Consider the following 7,267-nt stretch of genomic DNA (forward strand, 5'->3'; position numbering starts at 1 on the left):
GAGTGGTGGCCAAAATGAGAAAAAAAATAGCTCCTTTCTTGTTAAGATGTTGCCTTCTCCATCCCCTAAAGGAGTTGCTGTTATGATCCTCCTACAGTACTTTCTTTCCCATTAAGAAGGGTTCAGGGCATAGCAAATCTTGCCCTTGGCCTTTTTGTACCATCCTTGACTTATGACTATTTTTACATTTTAAATAAGGTTTTATTTATATTTAAAAATATAAATCCATTTTTAGCTCTCCACAGTGTTTGCTAACCTCTAGATTGGAGTATTGATCACAGAGAGGAAGGCTTTTTCCATTCTTGGGGAGGTAGTCATTTAAAGACCCAGTTTTTTTTAGAAGATTAAGTGACTATTCTTCTATTGGAGTAGAATGTGTTAAGGGTTATTAAGGGGTCCCCTGAACTTGTCTTTTTGAGTTGCCCTATTTTCCAAAAACACTAATCCCAGAGCATACAGGAGACCCTGAATGTGTCAAGGACAAAACCTATCCCCCAACTGACAAAATGTGTTGTTTATACTTGAAGCTGGATTCTCTGTATGTCGTTGGGAGGCAAGACAGGTGCCAGCCAGTCTGTGCCAGGCTGGGATAATGCTTGTGAAGTTGGAGTCCTTTGTAGATAAGTGGACCCTCCTGTCTTCATAGTCTAGTGGTTCCCAAGGGAAGATAACGGGGCTTTTGCCATTGCCTTGCTCCTCTCCTTTGGGAGGGATTTTGTCCCTTTCCTACCTTTACTGCACCTCTTCCCTCCCATGCCAACCCCCTTCCTGGTGTCTCCTTCTTCCTTTGTCCTGCTCTTGTAAATATGCAAACTTCTATATGAATTGTGAACTCTTTGGGTTCCACACGTATGTTAATTTCTCTTCTAATAAACCCGGTTTTCACGTAAGTTTTGTGATGTTGTGATTTCCTGTTGAACAGGAAACCCTAAACTGTATTTTAGCATATTGTGAATTTTTTCCTTGTTTGAGAGTCCTATAAATGTTTCCTCAAATTGTCTTGTGGTAAAGACATATGTAGGGGTGAAACAGTAAGGCAGTAATAACAGTGTAGATGATAATTGTCAAAATGCCTATGTGGTTCTGTATCACAAAGTACACGAGACTCTCCACATGGAAGGTAAAAGAAGTAAACCATTTATTCAGACACCAGAGAACCATATCCCACAAGCCATTTATCCAGTCTAGCACAGCAGTAAAACATTCCACATACAATATCACAACCTGGAGCCTGGCCATCCCAAAACCTCTCCAACCCCCTGCTGGGGTCTTCCCCAAAACAAACTCACAGTACAGCTAAGTCAGTCTGTTCGGTTCTAACAATCACAAGTGACATAACTTCCTTTTCCTGTTAGGAAACTCCTCCCACCACATGCGTATTAGGCTTCCTGTGATATAAGCAGGTCACATGGGCTGTTAATGGGTGGGAAAGATCTTCAAATCTAATTGCTACTACAAGGGGCAAGGAAGGACTCTTCCACTTTGGACTTCTCTCTCTCTCTCTCTCTCTCTGTAATAAATGCTTAGATTTAAATTAATGTTAAATAGTTAATGTTAAGAATTGTTACTGGCAGATTTGTGTCCTGTGTATATTTATTTTAGAAGTCAAGGTCTTGGGTGTTGGCATTTGTAACTTCCCAGGCAAGAGGTAGGGGGAGATATACTTTGTGCTGTCTGAAAATTCCTTGATCCAAAGTTGGGTTCCCTTAGTATGGGACTCCTCTCTGGCTTATGGGGACCATCCCACTTAAATTCTCCAGACTCCTGTTGGGTTTTATGTAAATGAGTGGCTGGGGACAAAGTTAGTGAGGTAGTCTGTGTTCTGAAGAAGCATTATTTCTGCCGGCTTTTAAAAAAAAATTCAACTGAGCTTTTCAAAGCCTCAGACCACTTCCAAGGTGTGCAATTCTTCATTTACACAAAAGATCCTCACCCTCATATTTCCTTGTCTCTGTCATTGTCCCTTTAGACCTTTTGTTTTGGTGAAACCTCAGATTGAAACAAATCCACCCCCAGTACCTCTGTTTTACTTATTCAACTCCCTCAATAGCCTTTGAAGACATTAAGGTTCTCAAAGGACACTGGGTACTTCACCCCCTATTAAAACATTAACACCAGGTCCAGGTCATCATACAGCTCCTTCCAAATGTTCAAAATAAATTTACCTTTCCTGGGTTACCTTGACTCTTGTGTTCATATTTCAAGTTCTTACTCAGCTCTGGGTTTTCATATATAATGCTTAAAAGTCCTCTAATTCTTTAAAAATCCATTTCCCCCCTGTAGGTTTATACTCAGCTTTGTAGGGTATGTTAGTCTTGATTGTAAATCTTTAGCTTTTGCCTTTTGCAATATTCCAAGATCTCTTTTTATTTATGTGTAAAGCTGCCAACTCTTATATGATCCTGACTATGGTTCCTTGGTGCTTCAATAGCTTCTTTTTGGATGCTTGCAGTATTTTTATTTTGATACAGGAACTGGTTTTTTTGGCTCAGATAATACTGGGACTTTTTCTCTTTTTTTTCCCCCCAAAAGATTATTGGTGAACTCTTTTTACATTGTTGTTCTTGTAGCTTTACTTTGTCCTCTGGTTCCAATAGATCTAGGCAGTTTTTATGATTTCTTGAATATGGTATACAGTTTTTTAAAAATGGTTTTCAGGGAGTTCGATGTTTCTTAAATTTTCCCTGTCACCTGTTTTCCAATTTTATTGTTTTTTTATATCAATCTTACATTTTTTCTTCTTTTTTTCAGGCTTTTGAATTTGATTTTGTCCTAATATTTCTTAACTATCTCATGGAACTATTGGTATGTTTGGTCTATTCTAATTTCTAGGAACTACATTACTTGGGTAAAGTTTACCATTTTCTCTTCTAAGCTACTTATTCTCCTCATTCTTTCTTCCAGAATTTTTATTTCATTTTATTTTAGGCAGCTAGTTGACACAGTGGGCAGAGTCCTGGACTAGGAGTCAGGAAGACCTGAGTTCAAATTCAGCCTCATACAATTCCTAGATGTGATTTTGGGCAAATCACTCACCTTCTGTCTGCCTCAGTTTCTTCATCTGTAAAATGGGGATAATAATAGTCCTATCTAATAGTCACTGTCTTGTGACTGAGTGAGAATTAAGTGATAATATTTGTATAAGGCTTTGTAAATCTTGAATATAGCTTAAATGCTAGCTGTTATTAGTATTCTTTTTAATATCTTGCTTCATTTCCTCTAGGTATTCATATAGTTCTTGCAGAAAATTCTTTTTTTTTTAAATTTGATTCTCTGCTTGTAGTATTATAGGGTTACTTGCTCATACTTCTGGAGGATCTCTAGATCTACAATAATTTTTTTTGTACTGGTCAGCATCTCAGCTTTAGTTCCTGAATTGGGACTTTGTGCCAAGTCCAGGCTATGCCCCCTACTGCACTTTTGGGTCAAACAGATTAGTCTCATCCTAGTTCTCTTGAGTTTTTGTGCTGACCTCCATTTCCCATGATGAGCCCCACACCCTGGATCTTTGAGCCCCTTTCTGGAATCTCAATACCTATAGAGAGTGCTACGGACCTCAAAGCCCCTAGGTCTGGGTTTTCCATATCTGAGCACTGGGACAGGATAATGGTTGCTGCTCACTGCTGCTCCCTAGGGCTTCCAAGGTTCCTTCTCTGGGGCTTTCTGACAAACTTGAAGGTTTATGACCACCCTGGGTAATTCTCAGATGAAAGATCTCTCATGCTCCCAATGCCTTGCCTGCTTTCTATGTCCCTGGGTATCTCTCATCATGCTCAGAGCCTGATTTGTAGAAACATATTTCTGCATTTCCTATTGTGGTACCTCAGCCTAACATGGAGATGCCTTACGTCTTCTAAAGCATTGTAAGGGGAGGACAAGTTCTGACAATTCCTACCATGTTGGAAACACTTTGAGTACAGTCTCTATCACAGATAATGCATCTTTTATCCAAAGACCAGCTTTTGTTAAGTTAAGAGAAACTTATCCAGAATGACTGCTTACTAAGAGACCTTTAAAAGGCTGTGTTCTGAGAGGGAGCCAAGATGGCAGCTGGAAAGCAGGGACTTGCATGAGCTCCCCTCCAGGTCCCTCTAAACACCCATAAAAATGCCTCTGAACAAATTCTAGAACTGCAGAATACACGAAATAGCAGAGGGAAGCAAGGATCCAGCCCAGGGCAGCCTGGATGTTTGCAGTGTAAGGTCTATCTCATGGAACAGGGAGTGGAGTGGAGCAGAGCCCAGCATGAGCTGCACCTGGACCAACCAGACCAGGAGCCGGGAAGAACAGGCCCTAGCACCCTGAATCAGTGAGTTGTGGCAGTTGCCAGACTTCTCAACCCACAAATGCCAAAGACAACAGAAAAAGGTAGTGGGAAAAGCTGCTGGGACAGAGTGAAAGGAGTTCGCTATTGGGCCACCACCCTGGGGGGCAGCAGAGGTGATGCAGCTCCGAGGCTGCTTACAGAGCTACAACTGCAGTTGCTTCTCGCCCCAGGCCCACCTGGCAGGAGGAATTAAGTGGCGGATCAGAGCGGGAGTGCAGAGACTGCTTAGATCTGAGTTCAGTCTGGGTTGGCAGTTCATGGGGGAGGAGTAGCACTGGTGTGGCAGAGCTTGCTGTGTAGAAATAGCTCTGAAAACAACAGTGTAGCCCCTCAAGCTTGGGACAAAATACTCTTTACTCTACAAGCAGTCATACCCTGACAAAAAGCTCAAGAGTCAAGTAAGTTGGCTGGGAACATGGCCAGGCAGCAAAAATAGACTCAGATTCAGACTCAGACTTTGGAATCTTTCTTTGGTGACAAAGAAGACCAAAACATACAGCCAGAAGAAGTCAACAAAGTCAAAGAGCCTACATCAAAAGCCTCCAAGAAAAACATGAACTGGTCTCAGGCCATGGAAGAGCTCAAAAAGGATTTGGAAAAGCAAGTAAGTAGAGGAAAAATTGGGAAGAGAAATGAGAGTGATGTGAGAAAACCATGAAAAACAGGTCAATGACTTGCTAAAGGAAACCAAAAAATACTGAAGAAAATAACACCTTAAAAAAATAGACTAACTCAAATGGCAAAAGAGCTCCAAAAAGCCAATGAGGAGAAGAATGCCTTGAAAGGCAGAATTACCTAAATGGAAAAGGAGACCCAAAAGACCACTGAAGAAAATAATACCTTAAAAATTAGATTGGAGCAAGTGGAAGCTAGTGACTTTATGAGAAATCAAGATATTATAAAACAGAACCAAAGAATGAAAAAATGGAAGACAATGTGAACTATCTCATTGGAAAAACCACTGACCTGGAAAATAGATCCAGGAGAGATAATTTAAAAATTATTGGACTACCTGAAAGCCATGATCAAAAAAAGAGCCTAGATATCATCTTTCAAGAAATTATCAAGGAGAACTGCCCTGATATTCTAGAGCCAGAGGGTAAAACAGAAATTGGAAGAATCCACAGATTGCCTCCTCAAAAAGATCCCAAAAAGAAAACTCCTAGGAATATTGTCACCAAATTCCAGAGCTCCCAGATCAAGGAGAAAATACTACAAGCAGCCAGAAAGAAACAATTTGAGTTTTGTGGAAACACAGTCAGGATAATACAAGATCTAGCAATTTCAACATTAAAAGATTGAAGCTCTTGGAATATGATATTCCAGAGGTCAATGGAGTTAGGATTAAAACCAAGAATCACCTACTCAGAAAACTGAGTATCATGCTCCAAGGCAAAATATGGATTTTCAATAAAATAGAGGACTTTCAAGCTTTCTCAGTGAAAAGACCAGAACTGAATAGAAAATTTGACTTTCAAACACAAGAATCAAGAGAAGCATGAAAAGGTAAACAAGAAAGAGAAATTGTAAGGGACTTACTAAAGTTGGACTGTTTTGTTTACATTCCTACATGGAAAGATGATGTGTATAATTCATGAGACCTCAGTATTAGGGTAGCTGAAGGGAATATATATATATGTATAGACATAGGGCATAGGGTGAGTTGATTATGAAGGGATGATATCTAAAAAAATAAAATCAAATTAAGGGATGAGAGAGGAATATATTGAGAGAAAAAGAAAGGGAGAGATAGAATGGGGTAAATTATCTCACATAAAGGTGGGAAGAAAAAGCAGTTCTGTAGGAAGAGAAGAGGGGGCATGTGAGGGGGAATGCGTTAATCTTGCTCTCATTGGATTTGACCTGAGGAGGCAATTGGGTATCTTACCCCACAGGAAAGAAGGAGGAAGAAGATAAAAAGGGGGATGATAGAAGGGAGGGCAGACGGGGGCGGGGGAGGTAATCAAAAACCAACACTTTGGAAAAGGGACAAGGTCAAGGGAGAAAATTCAACAAAGGGGGATAGGTTAGGAAGGAGCAAAACATACTTAATCTTTCACAACATGAGTACTGTGGAAGGGTTTTACATAACGATACACATGTGGCCTATGTTGAATTGCTTGCCTTCTTAGGGAGGGTGGGTGGGAAGGGAAGAGGGGAGAGAATTTGGAACTCAAAGTTTTAAAAACAGATGTTCAAAAACAAAAAAAAAGTTTTTGCATGCAACTAGAAAATAAGATACACAGGCAATGGGGCATAGAAATTTATCTTGCCCTACGAGAAAAGAAGGGAAAAGGGGATGGGAGGGGAGTGGGGTGACAGATGGGAGGGCTGACTGGGGAACAGGGCAACCAGAATATATGCCATCTTGGAGTGGGGGGAGGGCAGAAATGGGGAAAAAAATTTGTAATTCAAACTCTTGTGAAAATCAATGCTGAAAACTAAATATATCAAACAAATTTTTTAAAAAAAAGATAGAAAGGAGCAAAATGTAGTTAGTCTTTCACAACGTGAGTATTGTGGAAGGGTTTTACATAATTATATGCATGTGGCCTATGTTGAATTGCTTGCCTTCTTAGGGAAGGTGGGTGGGGAGGGAAGAGGGGAGAGAATTTGGAACGCAAAGTTTTAAAAACAGATGTTCAAAAAAAGCTTTTGCATGCAACTAGGAAATAATATATGCAGGCAATGGGAAATAGACATTTATCTTGCCCTACAAGAAAGTAAAGGAAAAGGTGATGGGGGTGGGGCAGAGTGGGGTGACAGAAGGGAGGGCTGAGTGGGGAATGGGGCAACCAGAATATATGCCATCTTGGAGTGGGTGGGAGGGTAGAAATAGGGAGAAAATTTGTAATTCAAACTCTTGTGAAAATCAATGCTGAAAACTAAAAATATTAAATTAAAAAATAAATAAATAAAAGGTTGCGATCTGCCTTTGTA

The sequence above is a fragment of the Trichosurus vulpecula genome, chromosome 5 (assembly GCF_011100635.1).
Source record: "Trichosurus vulpecula isolate mTriVul1 chromosome 5, mTriVul1.pri, whole genome shotgun sequence".
NCBI classification, from domain to species: Eukaryota; Metazoa; Chordata; class Mammalia; order Diprotodontia; family Phalangeridae; genus Trichosurus; species Trichosurus vulpecula.